Genomic DNA, 16,758 nt, shown 5'->3' on the forward strand with positions numbered 1-16,758 from the left:
TGACTGTAAAACAAGGTCCAAAGGCCCATGTAGCCCGTCCGTTGTATTGCTCCGATGACTCCCACACTCCACTGTCAAGTAAACATGTGGGCAGGTTCGATTCCCGTAAGTGCACGCTTTTGCCACGGGACGATAAGCCGCTCCTTATTGCATTCCCCGTGTCGCGGCATGCACAATTTTCACTGCTGGGACACCAGCTTCCGCAGTGCACCCCACAGTTGCCAGTAGAAAAACAGTATTCGTATCTTGAAGGTTGTGAGCTTGCAGTGTAGTAGCGTAGGTAAAGTCCACTTGAAAAAAAAAGAAAGGTTAATGTTTAAGTAATAAATAAATACGTGTAACGTGCGTGTGTGCGTGTAATGTTTTATATTATTGTGAGCATCGGTATGTAGTTTTGTAGCTTGTTCTTACACACACTAATGATTGTTAATTTGTACACTCTACAAATTGCGTTTTTTAATGATCGTGAAAATATCTAAAATATTGCGAGTTTTTTTGAATAAATCTTTTTTTTTTTAATTTATTGCTAATAAACAAAAAAAACACTTACAACTATTACAAAACTTCGCCAAACTGCGTAACAGTTTGTTGGCGAATGAGATACACCCAATTTCCCTTCATGCTTATACTATGCTAATTTAATTACTAAACTAATCTAATTATGACCAACTTGCATTAGCGTAACTATTTAATAACAAACTTTTAATTTTTTTCTTAAAAATTGATTTAGTTGAGAAATCTTGCTCGGGGGGTATGACGTTAAAAATACGCGGTATTAAGTGCCTTGTTCTTCGACCATAATAATTAGAGGCTTGTGGCTCGTCATATCTTTTCCGTGTAGACTCTCTTAGACTTCTGTTGTAAACTTTTAAAGTCTTAAATTTATGACACTTATACTGTTCGACAGCTAACAAATATTTAAGTTTTTCGTGGACAGGTAATATGTTACAGCTCTGATAAAGTTGATTATAGTGTTTGTTACATTTTTCTTTAGTTTTCTTATCTACTAATATCTTAACAAGTCTAAGTTGTAAGTTAAGGATCTTATCAAGTTGAGTCTTAAATGTGCGACCGTACGCCACTAGTCCATAACTTATCGCATTTACTTTTTATTGCTCCTATTAGTTTTATTTTACTATTATCACATGCAAGCAGCACCATCAAATAGCGGGTACTCTTAGCTATTTTCATTTTAATCTGTGTACTGTGGCCGTGGTTAAAAGGAATTTCATGCTTTTCTGCATGGCTATACCTTAAATTATATCTGAGGAGCACGGGCGTCAGGGAACGCATATGAAATTCCTTCGCTGCAGCGGTAAGGATTTGAACCGGTGACCGTTACTGGTTTTTTACCTGGTACCGGTAAACAGTAAAATTTGTCTAGACTTTTAATTTTATACTTACCAGTCATTTTTAACTTAGACGGAACATAGTTTTTTTCTTTTTTAACTCAGCGGATGACGCTATTTTAATTTTGTCGGCGGTTTTAGTAATTTACAGATCTAGCAAAACCGTTATAAATAACAATTTATTGTACCTTCAGTTAATGAATACGTTAATTAGTCCTGAGTAGTCCGTTAAACAATTAAATCATACAATCATGTAGGTATGTACTGTTGCACCATGAGATGTTACCACCAAAGGGACTCCAGGTTATTTCATGTGGGTACAACTTATTTATTAAAAGTTGTATATTGTCCAACAACATACAACTTTTAATAACTAAGTAAGTATGCGTACCTATCTACATGTACTGTTTAGTCTATTGTCATAATGGATATACTGTGACAACGGTGTGACAGTCATTAAATTTAATCCTCGTATCGCTAAGACACAGACACGTCATTGGTCTATTTAATAGGTACGATATCGGAAACAAATGGTTTATGTATTTTAACCGATATTGGTCCATAGTAAGTATTATCATAGTGAGGTTAAAGAAGTAAGTCATATATATGTCACCGTAAAATTGTAAACACTCGTCATATTATAATCTCGCTAGTTACATTATAAACTGACGGTAGGGAGATTATAATCTAACCTAACCTAACCTACGTTAGATTATAAACTAACGGGTTCACAATCTTACGGTGTCATATATAGTCTGTACGATTTTTGGAAACCACAATTATATCTGTCACAGGTAATATCTGTATCTACTAGGAGATCTCAACCTTTATTAGGTACTTAATTAACCTGTATTGTTTAACAGAAAAAAAACCATTTTATTTTCATTTTCATCAAGCAACCCGCCGCAGATACTCGTATTCGCGCATGATATGTCTCGTCCGCACTTGTGTCTTCCCATATTGACTTACCCAGTTGGCAAAAAACGCAAAGTTCAAACGATTTACTTGTCTATTTTCACTACGGTACAATCTAAAATGAGCAATGACATCCCTCCCGTGCTTATACAGCAGTTAGCGCCCTCTCGAGGGTAGTTCTATCAATTTGATAGAGCACATGCTTGTCAAATATTGTCAAAGAGGGCATTTTTCACGGAAGTGGACAGAGGAAATCGAATTCGGCTAAAAGGTTTTTTATGGTGCTTACATGGCGTCTCGATAGGATGGATTTATTGTTTTATAGTTTAGAACTTTACAGTCTCCCTCCATCAGATATATCGGAGCGGCCAAGGTGTTCACAAATATCTGAACACGCCTCTATTGTCAAGCCTCTATTGGCGAGAGTGCGTGTTCAGATTTGCGTTACAGATTTGTTCACGTACAGCGTTTATTGTTGGAGGTAGCTGACACTGTATGTACGTATACGTGTTTTATACCGATGTATTGAGCGATGTCCAGTCGACGTCAAAGGTCGAAAGGCGACTATTTTAAACATATCTTTGACATCGACTGTACAATAAGTCTGTGTAGTATTTTCTATTTCCTTTTCTATTTCTATGTGTGTTGGAGGAACTTAAAGCGATACTTGCGTTCGACTTGGCAAAAATGTAAACATTCTTTTTTTATAACCTGCTGGACAAAGGTCGCCCGTTTTCTGTCACTCGTCACATATGAGTTCACGTCCTCTCGCAATCTCCTTTTTGGCCTGCCTCTACAGAGGTAGAGGCAGAGGCCTTAGGAAGGAAAGTGGATTTATATTTACTCATTTTTCTCTTATAGAATTAAGCCAGTAGAAATTAAGTCGCAGCTGTTACTGAATCACCAAAATTGCTCGCGTATTGTTTGAAACATCTCACAAACAGCACCCATCAATTCTAGATAACGTACCCTCAGATTCATACACATCGTTTATTCTGAAAGGTCGTATATATGCTTGTTAAATGTAGGGTGTAGGCTGTTTTGGGTTAGGGCGGAGATGGTGCACTCAATCTAAAAACAATATCGCTCAAGTATTCATGACAAATCGCCGTCTAACGAAGAGAAATAACTGCGTAAACACGGTGTCTTTAGCTTGGGGGAGCGGCGGGTGGGGGCGCTGTGATGGCGAATAGCGGGCAAGTGGCCTGGGGCCCGTTTATCAAAAGCTTGTAACTTGTAATACAAGTGGAAGTTCCTTTCTAACAAAAGCTGTCAAAATGTGTTATCCGCTTGTAAGTTACAAGCTTTTGAGAAACGAGCCCCTGCTCGAATAGTCAATGACAACGTTGATGAGGCAATTATATTAATTTGATTTATAAATTTTTGTTTAATTCATTGTAGATTTAGATGATGTGTAATTTTAAAAAACGTCATTAATAAATAAATTAGAAGCCCATTTATTCCATAACAAAAAATTCAAGTAAATTAACATATCAAGATAAAAAGGATAGGTTATTAAAAATCTATTTTAAATTATAAACTGATCGAATCAATAACATATTAATACCGAAAATCTTGTTTTAGTACTCAGTAAAGTAAATAAAGATGTACCTACTTAATTCAACGGTAAAATACTTTTATATCCATAAAATAATGTAAATCAAAAACGATCCTAGAATCGCACCTCTGCAACTGTGACTCCACCCTCAACACGGCCGTAGTGGGGTGCGTAACTACGTAACACCGTTTAGATTGATGGCTGATGCAATTTGCGACCGACTCGGATTTATTGGCACTGATAAAGAACAGTTTGATAACGCGGCCGCTAGGCGGTTTGGGGAGCTAATTACGGTGGTTGCAGGCCACTTAGGGGTAAGTGGCGTGGACAGTAAGTCGGGGTGGTTAGATAAATAGTGACCACGTGCGATTCAGAGCAATCTGCTAATTATCAAGCACATCCCTATTTGAATTGTTTTTTAATAGATACAGTCAGCGGCAATAGTTGCTAAGCGGGCGAGGTGTTCAAAATGATCTTGACGCGACTTTATGATTTGAACACCTCGCCCGCTTAGCAACTATTGCTGCTGACTGTAGGTACCTCTATTTTGGTTTTATCGTTGAAAATACAAAGCGAGAACCGGAGACCAATTCGAAAGTTCATTTTGATATCAAAATAATGAATGATCATTCGCCCGTCTAATTCGCTCGTACTTGTATACGTGGTGTGAGCAAGTAGTTTTATACTGGGTTAACTTATTCAATTGTAAGCAAACAAATCCCTTAAATAGTCAAAAGACATTAAAATGGCCTAGTTTCCGTCATGTTGCGCCAACAACAGCCAAAAACTCCAGACTGTAACGCGTAGACGCAACCTCCTATACGTGCCCCCGAGACGTCTAGCAAAGTCTAAAAAATCCTTACACATAGTAGGCATAAAACTTTACAATACCCTAGACGAACAGTTAAAAGTTACTTCTGACTCGATATTCGAGAAAAAACTAAAGCAGATATTGTTGGACATGGCGTGCTACAGTATTGACGAATTCGTTAACTGCTACAAGTCACTGACCCATCTACACAATTATTAAATAAATTACCTATTTTAAGTAGAGGAAACACCCGCATTGCATGTTATTGTAATTTGTGATATTACCAGTGTACCTAATTAATAATAATGTATAGTACTTATAGGATAAGAAAATGACATGTAAATCTTTTTATATTTTTATCAATAAATGATCTATCTATCTATCTATCTAACATCTGAGGGCCTACCGCGAACCACGTTCGACGTGTTGCCTCCCTGTCACACTTACGTACGAATTTACAAGTGCGACAGAGAGGCAACACGTCGAACGTGGTTCGCGGTAGGCCCTCAGTTCTTTTCCCAAACTCGTTGTAAACGTAAATTTCCCTTTAATCCGTTGCCAACGTTATAAATTACTTTCCGAACTCTGTTTGAGATTCAGCAACTTCGATCAAAATCGAATCCAACTTCCAAACGAACTTGATCAAAATGTTGATCGTGGGTCAAGGACCACATCCCACTGACTACGCATTATGAAGCAGTATCTGGGAGGCCGATCTTTGCTCGGAAAACATATAAAATCTCAAAAATTAGCGTTTTCCCAGAGATAAGACCTAGATCGATTTTTCGCCCCCGAAAAACCCCATATACCAAATTTCATCGAAATTAATATATATAAATAAATATGCAAGAATCGCTCGATTAAAGGTATAAGATAAAAATTTACGAATAGTCGCAAGTAGTGGTCACCTTAAACGGATGCAAATATACCATATTTGTTGCGACGTGAGGATTATTTCCATTTGCCGCACGTAGGGTTTGCACGACGGATCCGAAATGTATGGGAATATCCGCGGATCCGGATCCAGATCCGGATAATATCATACATTTCGGATCCGGATTGTAAACCCTAGCCGCACGTAATCGCCTACCGTACATGAGGCGGGGACAGATGGGAATTATTCATATAAATGTACCTATTACCATCTGTGCCCAGCGGAGACAAATGGGAATATACCCGACGTGAGTATAACATTCCGTTGCATTTAACACCGTTCGATACTACCAAAGTTAATGTTTTCTACCTGGACCTCAACATTTTATATTATATTTAGGTACACCGCGGGTTATCAACGCATATCTATCTTATTGCTCTAAAATGTAGACATAGGCTTTCTGAAATATACTACGCGTAGTGATTAAAAACTAGCGATTATAAATTAATTAGCGATTAAAAAACTCAATTGTACAGATCGTAGTAATTAACATACGTCGCCTAGTCGATAAGTGATCTGTTTAGTGGATTGACGGTTATTTTCGTGAAAATTTCCATAAGTAAACATCAACGTGATTGAGGTGAAGATTGTATTTTTACGCGATCTTGTTTCGTGAGGGGAACATCGCCTATACATTTATGATACTTATTCTGTAAATATAAACAAAACATGATACCTATCTAAGAAATAAGCCTACATAAGCCTGCCTTATCCTTATCGTCTAGCGGGCCCACTAAACAAAACAAAAGCAAAATTCTGTTCCATTTCATAATGATTTAAATTTCATAGTAGGTAAGTACTAGTATTAGGATCGTGGGAAGCTAGCAGTTAAAGCGAAGGACCTTGTTAGGACAGAAACCCTAGTGTAGGTTGATCTCAGCGTTTTTGGATTGAATTTTCGTAATTAGGTTTTAGGTATTAAAGTAGTGTTGTTACATAAGCGACATTCTTGTGGAATACACTGTAAAGTTTAAAAAACCGGACAAGTGCGAGTCGACTCTTCCACCGAGGGTTCCCTAGTTTTTAGGGTTCCGTACCCAAAGGGTAAAAAACGGGACCCTATTACTAAGACTTCGCTGTCCGTCCGTCCGTCTGTCACCAGGCTGTATCTCATGAACCGCGATAAGTAGACAGTTGAAATTTTTACAAATGATGTATCCGTGTATGATGTGCCGCTATAACAACAAATACTAAAAATAAAATAAAATAAATATATAAGGGGGGCTCCCATACAACAAACACGATTTTTTTGCTCTATTTTTGTTGATGGTGCGCGAGTCCGACTCGCACTTGGCCGGTTTTTAGTATTTGTTGTTATAGCGTCAACAGAAATACATCATCTGTGAATATTTCAACTGTGTAGCTATCACGGTTACAGATACAGCTTGGTGACAGACAGACAGACAGACAGACGGACAGTCTTTACCCTGTGGGTACGGAACCCTAAAAAGGTTCGTTATGTAAACGGGCGCGACACTGAAAGATTACCCCGGTCCCCGGGTAGGCGTGTCACTGCGCATTACCGCGGGATTTCTTAATCGTTTAGCCGGAGACAAATCACCGACTGCACTGCTTCCCCGGGGACGCAGGTTCGAGACGGTGCATTTGTGGGGGTGCAAATAACAAGAGGAAAAAACAGTTGTTTAGACATCCAAAGACCACAACTACTAACTAGTACTTTATAAAATTATTACATGCACATAGTTATAAGAACATAACATTATTTTGGTCTGGATCTGGTTTGATGACTTCAGTGTCTATCAGAGAAGACCCTCAAAGAACAAGGGTATTTAAACGAAATAGCAAAGATATATTTTTGTAGAAATTACAACGAAATGGGTAGAGCGCAGACGCGCTGAAGGCTTTATCCATCCCTACTGAACTGCAAGGAAGTCTGTAATCAGGAACGCAGCTGAAACCTCTTACAATGGATATTAACTATCTAATACACAGTAATGAAATATAACGACTAATGATATCAACGCAAAACCGATCAGATGTATGTAATTTCTGTGCTGAACTTAAATCACACACTTCGTAGCTACGTGTAGCAAACGTCGAGTACGCTTTTCCTCTCGTAAGGAAACCAGGGCTATAACGCCTATAACCCGGCGAAAATAGAAGTTCGTAAATTACGGGCATCTTTCCCTGTCACTCTAATTACGCCTTCATTGGAGTAAAAGAGCAAGAACCCCGCAATTTTTGGTTTTCACGGTAGGCCCTCAGAGCGCTCATCACTTGGATCTAACCCGCTAAACGCCGAGGGAACAAGCGGTAGAATAGGTTGTAACACGGCTCCCCAGACGCCCCGCGTGATGCATCGGTTGCATACCCAATAAAGTAATGCGTCCGGCATTATTGATGACCGTCGCGGTTTGCGGCGTACTGATGCCTGTACACTTGGTACAAATGTACAGCCATCAATACGCCGCGACATGAAATCATAATAATCTGTTAACTTTATTGGAAAGACATAACGCCGTGTGCCTGCTACACTGCCACATCTCAAAAAACCGTTTTTTCGAGAAATCGCGTCTCAAAGTTGTGAGAGTATAGTTCAGGGTGTTTAATAGGATCTTACTTCTTTAGTTTTAGGACTATGAATTTAAAATTTAGCTTTTTTTACTCGGAATGATATAACCCTCCTTATGACCACGCCACTTTTTAAAAGAAATGTATATTTTTTAAGACACAAGGCCCGAAAGACAGGTATTTAGAGTTGTGGCCGTATTGCAGAAACGTTTTTTAAAGATTTTGAGATGCGGCCAAATTTAAACACAAAATTATTGGATAAAGGTTACCATGCAAATATAAATAAAAACACCAAAATAGTTAAAATCCCTTTATTTTATCAACTTTGATAGGAACAAGATCGCTGTACGCGATAATATGTGTAACTAGCTTATAATCAGCAACATTATACCATGTCATTACCAAATAATATTAATTGTTTAAAAGGTTCTTTATAAAATTTGAACAAATAAAACTTTGAATCTTCTTTCTTAAAACATTCAAAATAATAAAAAGTATTTAGAATACCTACTATATTATAAAATAAGAAATCAAAACACAATACTGTTCCTTGCTAATTTGTGAAATCAGCATCTTTAAGAACATTGCAGGCATAAGCAAGTGAGCATTTATTATAATGTATTCAGTAAGTTAATTCTTACAAGTAGGTAACTTCTTATAAGTAATCAGTACAAGAAATAACGAATATCACAATGTATTTCAACTTAGCACTAATAAAAAAAGCGTTGATATACAAAATATTTTGTTTTCGTTACTTTAGTAGAATCAACGTATGTAATAATCAGTCTTCTTTAAGTAGACTTACAAAATACAAAGGTAATAAATTGCTGTATATTTTCCTTTAAAAGGCCAATATTTAGTACTTACACAATACACATCAATAACACGTAACTACTGGACACTAAACTTAATCATAGGTAATTCTGTTTTCTGGTGAATCCTTCGCTTTTGACAAAGGTGTCACACGAGAGAGAGACATTACGAGGGGAGGAGGGGAGGAGGTTTTGCGAGGTGGCATTACGTGTGTTAGCAGATCTACTCGTAGTCCTCGAAATTTTAGATCTAAAACAAGCAAGCATATAAAACATAGCTATATCTAGTTTATATCATTCTTCATAAAAGCATTTTAATGGAAATAAATTGAATAGCTAGGACACACACCGAAAAAAACATTAAACACAGTCATTACCACGAAAATGCCTTTACCATTATCAAATAAGTAAATGTAAATATATCAAAGTAACGACTTTCCACGTGATTTAATTTTTGGCGCCAAAGTCCCCAAAATAAAAGCAGTTATTATAATATTTAACAAAATTCCAATATTATGACACCATCCCGAATACAACCATCCCGAACACAGTTAGTAATTTACCTCACACAATAAAATCCGTTGCATATTATTGGCAGTAAAGCGTGCTATAGAATTAGACACACATAATATTATATACAATAAAATGTTAGTTAAATACATACACACTCTTCGAAAACATGCTCAATACTTATCTTTCTTCAGACGGGTAAAAATATGTATTAGGCTCACGACCCTCACTGATGAGCCATATTGAACCGCACTTGTAAGAAAACAAAGTTGAGATTTGCTTAATCATTTTGTTGCGTTGTGGTAGTTTCGGTGGCGAGCTGGTAATTTTGTAATAATAAGTGTAATACTTACTGCTGTGACACAACCAATTGCCGTTTGTTTCTTTTATATTTATAGTGATTCATCGTAATTATCACTCAACTAATTATTATTTTCTAGGACGCAACTCAAAAGCTTCATTTAAAACGTGTGCTATATAGCCACAACTCAAAAGGGCCGTCAGTTCACGTGCGAACGCCAGACGGCAGACTGGCAAGTGGCTGTATTGCAGGGAATCGTCTGACAATTTATGGTCAAATCCATAAGGCCACTTGTGAGAAAAAGGCTCTTAAAGACCTTTTTTGCTATGGCTCTCGAAATAAGGTCGTAAATTGAACAATTTTGAATACGAATCTGCAATAATCCAGAAAATTAAAAATTTTGAATTGTGGCCGTATAGCAGGCACACGGCGATAAGGTCGACCTATGGTGAATAAAGCGAGGTCCTGTTAGTAAGAAGTATGAGCTTGAAGTGGATGGTGGTTAGAGATTATTTTTTGAATATAAATCTCTCTTTTTATACAAGTAGGTAACATACCGTTTCGACATACATGTTGTTCGAGACAACACAGGTGTTTTGCACCAATCGTGCAAAATATGTTTCGTCAACCATAATTATGTTGCTTTTTACATTAAAATGTTATCTTCAACGCAGCAGGCGTTGGTATTCATATAACGGAACATTAAACATACTAAGTCACAGGTGTAGATACAGTGAGATATGCCACCGCCATATTTTATAATAATGGTATGATTATGTAACCTTTTCAATTTAAAACAACATTAATTTAAGCTGTAAGCTATCTTTATCGTCTTTGAGTTACGCGTTGAGTACCAATAACTGAGAATTGTTGAGAATAAATCATTTTATTCGTTATCTAAGTAAGTACTCGTAAAATGTGTATGAGAGATAGAAAATCAAAACGAATGTTAAGCCGATTTCAAATGGATACTTAACAGATAGGAGCACTCAAATTTCCGACTTAAAATCCGTAGCAAACCTCTCAACCCAAAAAAGCTTTTAACCTTTTAAATGCCATTCCTTCCATGCCCATCGTATCGGCAGTTTTTCCCCAATCCTCACTATCCGTCAGAATGATTGCCGCCGTCAGATGGGGCCACCTGTGCGGATGGAGTCATCATTCTTTATAAAGGTACCCAAGTGCATGTCGGAGGGAATTGTCCCTTCCATGCGTCACACCGTAGGTGCATACAAATCTTTACTAGGGTGCTTATATTGATTTATCACACGGTTTGATTTATTTGAAACGTGTAACGATTTATTTTGATGAAGCGAATTTACATTTACATGAATAGTGCATTCAAATTGCTATGCGGTTTCCGTTAATCATGTTTGTTTGATGTTGAATAAAATAGAATTTGATTTGCAGAGCTAATTTTAAGTTATTAGTGAAACGAACGAATGCTTGAATGAAGTTTAGGTGCTTACCAAAATGGAAAATGAATACTTTTGTATGTTGAATAACTTGTAACGCTGCAAAAATTGTCTATGTCAGTCACCTGAGAACGCACCAGCGACGCTCTCAGCAGTAGAACGCAGTCTCTGTGGCCGAAATCGGCTAGGAGAGATGATGATGAATTAAATTTAAAACATACAATGATTAAACGTTGAATTATTTCACTGTTTTGTAATGGAACAATCTGTAATATATTGTTTTAATGTTTTACCTAAATATATAACAGCATAATCATATACAACTGTTAGTCCCACTTATACAATACACTTACCCGTACCACTTATAAATAATGTTCATGTGAAAGTAAAACAAGTAAATAAAGATACACAAGTAGGCCAATCTCTCGCAAACCGATCTAGAGCTGTCAAATATCTGGTACACAGACAGTTTATAACGTGGATTTTATCTCGAAAATCAATGAGGTGAAGGTTGAAGTGAAGATTTGTACGACTCTGTGTTATACTTAGCCATTTCTAGCAATCGAAATTACAAATAAGGGCTTTCATAAAATTAAACCTTCATCATTGATATCAACCAAAAGCTGGGCATAAGCCTTTCCCAGGGATCTCCACAAAAACCGGTCATGCTATCGTCAGTTCCCTGCGATCTTAACCAGACCGTCAGTCCGTATTTCTATGAGCTTTTTCCTGATAAATTTTGCTGTTAGCGGCCCCCACTCAAGAACCTTCCTGTCCCAGCGTAGCATACAAAATAAAATAAATCTAAATCACATTGCCTGATGCATTACCTCATCCGCTTAAACTTTAAACCTCTATCCCCATGATGTATTTAGCTCACAATTTGTTTTATCGTCCATTACGAGCTGTGCCGAGGTATATTTTACGGATTTACGTACCGTGGCACGACTGTTCATCGACTCAGACCCAAAGGATTACAAGTGTGTACGGATTTCGTAGAGAGTTACGCCATTTTAGGTTGGGATGAGTATATTTTACTGCGACATCCTAGTGATTCAGACGTGCCTGGGCCTATTATGGGTGTATGTTGGATATGTAGCGTGGAATGTAGGTCCAGTTGAATTGTTTGACTTTGCTAGCTCCACTGTTGCCTGATGCAGATTTTAGCATCAAAATACAATTGGCATTATACGGGTCAAGAGACTTCCAAATGCTGTTCAATTTGTTTCATTGTAACTACTAGGGTCTATATTTTATGCCGCCCATATTTATGTTTTATGTAAGATGTGTAGATTACATTATATTGAGCCACTAGAGGCATAGGCAGTGAGAATATAGTTCCATGGACAGTTAATTTATTGATCAAATATTGTGTAGGATACCTTTCCCATACAAGGTACTTCTTGAGAAATGATTTGTTTGTTTGCGCAACTTTTGTGTCGGCTGCGAACCTGTCCAGTATAAATTGATCTATTGATTCATAACTTCTCCATATAGTATCAGAGTCAGTGGCAGGGCTGGTTCGGTGGTTGGTATACTTCGTGAACAACCTACAATCCTTCACGACGCAAACATGTCTTCAAAAGTAATCCATCGCGAGCGTTTCTTTGAAATTCTCAAAAGGAGAGCTAAATCCGAATTCAATTTTAGAACTTTTCAAACTCAAATCTGAGGCCTGAATGGCGCTGAAAAATGCAATAAATTGCAGTTGCGTCCTTCTACTAGAACTTAGCTTTTATGGCGGTCGTGTTTGCTTCTAGTGGTATAAAGGATTTAAAGCAGTGATAAGTTAATCGTAAAGACTGTCAATATCTAAACATCGTCACAAGGAGTACGATGTTTAGATATTGTAAAATAAAAAATATAGGAAAAGTTTTCACAAATCGACCTATATCTACAGTAAACTGAATGAAGCTTGTGTTGTGGGTGCTTAACGACAATATATATAATACATAGTTATACATATATAAAACCTTAATATGTATAGGTGAACCAGGATCTATTGAGGGTGCGCCATGTTGCGGAATTTCACTGGAACTAATTTTTTCATACTACACGGAATTGTCACCCTATACATGAGAATAACAGCGCCCTCTTGATAATTATCATATATTACTGGTCAGGCTATAAAAAAATCTTCGCTTTAAGATGCCATCTAGTGAGCGCAGAAGGTGACAATATATAGCAAAATTAGGCATAGTTGCATAGTCACAATTGAGTTGACATTATAATATGTAAAACAGAGAAGTTATTAATAGGGCATCATCGTCAACAAACATTTAAATATCGCGCCATTGTACGTGGTTTGAAGACTACCATTCTTTATGAACAACGGTCTCTGACTGAAAGCAAAGTTGCAAAAGTTTTTCTCTACTGACCAGCGAGCGCTTTAGAAACCTTTGTATTTATTTTAAATTTGCAGCAGAATTCTCTCTTTTTATTTCATTTCATGCTAGCCTTTGGGTCTAGATTTTACAACGTGAAACAAAGCAGCAAAAAAATATCTGGGGGCACGGTAGTGCCCCCTCCAAGATGAGCAAAGCGAAGCGCAAGGGCACTACCTACCTTTTCTCGAAGCGCTTCGTCGTTTTTTTGAACCCTCTTAACTTGGGTTCGGATTATACCAGATAAACAAAACAATCGGGATATGATGTCAATAGTGGACTTATTAAGCATAAAAATTTCAATTGCATAGCTCTTATACTTTGGATTTTATTAATATCTAAAAAACCCCGATTTCGTCACTGACTCATTCACTCACTGTTGATCATCAAAACCTCCTGAAGTCCTAGGAAGCTGAAATTTGGTATGTGAAATAGTATTAGTCCACAAACAACAAAATAATTCAAAAACTTTAAATTATTAGCCCCTAAGGGGGTGCAAAGGGGGGTGGAATTTTGTATGGGAAATCGATAACCGCGGAACCGATTTAGTTGAAATTTGGTATGTAGATAGTTATTGTTATGGGGAAGGATATAAAATAGTTTCAACCCCAAAATCACCCCGTAAGGGTGAAAAGGGGTGGAAAAAGGCTTTAGGGGAAAAAGGGGGTTGAAGTTTGTATAGGGAATCAGTAAAAAAACAGATTGTATATAAAAGATACCCCCCAACTACGTATTTCAGGATTTTTAATAGTAAATCATCCGCAATCCTTTAAATCGGAAGATTGTCATAAGCAACTTACAAAAAGATGTGAAATCCCACCAAAAACATTTTCATGTAAAATGTTGCCAAGACGAAACCATAAGGCTCGCACTGACAAAAAGTTATCAGATATCTTGTAGAGCCAAGCTTCTAACTCTACAGGCCCTATTTTCACAGACTCTACACCTTACTCAAAATATGTGGCTTGGCCGTTTCATTACAAGAACTATTTTATAATAAAAAATAATGAATAGTGAATACATTTTTCACGTTACGCCCATGTCACGAAACGGCCAAGCCACATATTTTGACTAAGGTGTAGAGTCTGTGAAGGTAGGGCCTGTAGAGTTAGAAGCTTGGCTCTACAAGATATCTGATAACTTTTTGTCAGTGCGAGTCTTATGGTTTCGTCTTGGCAACATTTTACATGAAAATGTTTTTGGTGGGATTCACTTTTCGAACAAACACACATTTGGCTGTCAACCGAATTTTCAAACATAATTATAATAATTATTTTCATCCAATTAAAATTTGACAGTGTAGGTACGTACATTTTTGGCCATCCAGCTGGTTTAAAATGTTCACATATTTCTGGCACGAATTACCGTAAAAAAATAAATAAAAAAAATCGTATGAAATGTTTGCAGTCCTCATGCAGCATCGACTCATGCTGCATTGCAGATTACCTCATTGGATCCCTTTGAGCGAACGTGTGAACAACTTTCAGAGTTATGACGCTTTTCTTAATACTCGTAACTGAATTGTAGGTGATATGAAACTTTGTTTCCCTAATGAACATGGATTCACTATTACCTTAGTAACTGCACGATTGAATTATGAAGAACCTTTTAAAGTTCCATATACTTATAGAGTTTAGTCTCCACCCGCGAATTTGTTAAAGTCGTTTTTACTTTCAACATTATCTTGGGTGTTGAATTTCCAAAAATCCTCTCTTCGTGAAGATTTAAAACATTTGTACATAGTTTAACATAACACAAAGAGTTCTTATAATGTAAATTTATTTAAAAAAATAATCAGTATGTTTTCCAAATTTTCTGTAGGTACTTATTTTTTTATATCAAAAATATATTTAAGTGCTATTTATTGATTAGGAATCAAAATTAAACCTCAGGTAAGAAACTAATTAAATGATTAATTATTTAATCAATTTTGGAGTCATGAAATTGAAATTGAAATTGAAATCTTTATTGTCACATTGTGAGTTACAATGATCTTAAAATTATGTTAAGGTAGAATCATCACAATCAACCGCGATGCGGAGTACAATATTAATACTAAAACTAATCTTACAGCTAAATACTTATACAAATATCATGCCATTACATGTGATACGAATAAAATGATTGGTACTATGTCAATGAGTAAATTAATAAATATTACTATTCGTGCGAATTATTGTTCGAAGACATAAAGTGGTCACTTATCTTATAGTAAGATTTTTCTAGGCACCATTTATAAAGTTTACGTCCGAAGTCAGGTTGTTCAAGTATTTTAATTTCATTAGGCAAGTGGTTAAATGTGTGAACAGACATATAAAACACACTCTTTCTAAAGTAAGCTGTTTTGTAATCAATGGGATAGCACAAGTTAAAGCCATGGAGTTTGGACGTTATTCTCGGATTGCTTTTTTGTATATTAAACTTGTGTAGATTTTTTTTCACATAAAGACAGATTTCATATACATATAAAGAGGGGACCGTTAGTATTTGTAATTCCTTGAACAATGGTAGGCACGAGTCTCTACTTCGGGCGCTACAGATCGCCCTTACACATTTTTTCTGCAGCTTAAAAACTCTGTTAATGTCTTTGCAATTGCCCCATAAGATGATGCCATAGCGGAGGTTGGACATTATATGGCCATGAAATGCCGATATCGATGCTTGCCTGGAAGCGATGTCCACATTATTGCGAGCAATGTCGCAAATTTGTCCGATCTCTGTTTATAATGTTTAAAATTTAGAGGTCCTATCTTAAACAATTTAGTTTACCTATACGTTGTCAGTCATACCCTAATAACGGAACTGACTCGTAATAAGGACTTATTTTCATCTGCAATGACAGGCCATATTTTTTAATGCTAAAGAAAACGAGGGAAATACAGCTTCCTAAATAAGTAAATATGAACCAGTAACTAAGCTAAGATGACGACAGCCATTTCAAAATTCATGACACCGAAGTAACAAGGTGTACTTGACAGCAATCCCAGTCCAACCTCAAGAGCGGCTCGAAACTTGTCGAAACTAATAAATAAATAAACCCTTAAGCAACAAATTTAAAGGTCTCCGAGGAGCTATAGCCGCCCTTCGAATTAAACTCCGTAATAACTTGAGAACTTCACTATATGTTGCTATGTAGGGGCACGATTGTTGAGTTTGGAATTTTTGAAAGTAGGTTTCTCGTTAAATTGGTTGATTTGACCCGTTATTGGGGGTTATTTTTGGGGACATAGAGGGGTT

General features: G+C 36.8%; 1 protein-coding gene across 1 annotated transcript in view; it reads left to right on the plus strand.

Annotated features, from left to right (window-relative positions):
- The window catches only part of LOC134653446 (uncharacterized protein CG43867), a 447,433-nt gene that overhangs the window by 181,268 nt on the left and 249,407 nt on the right, over positions 1 to 16,758 (plus strand). The window lies entirely within an intron of this gene.

The sequence above is a fragment of the Cydia amplana genome, chromosome 13 (genome assembly GCF_948474715.1).
Source record: "Cydia amplana chromosome 13, ilCydAmpl1.1, whole genome shotgun sequence".
Taxonomy (NCBI): domain Eukaryota; kingdom Metazoa; phylum Arthropoda; class Insecta; order Lepidoptera; family Tortricidae; genus Cydia; species Cydia amplana.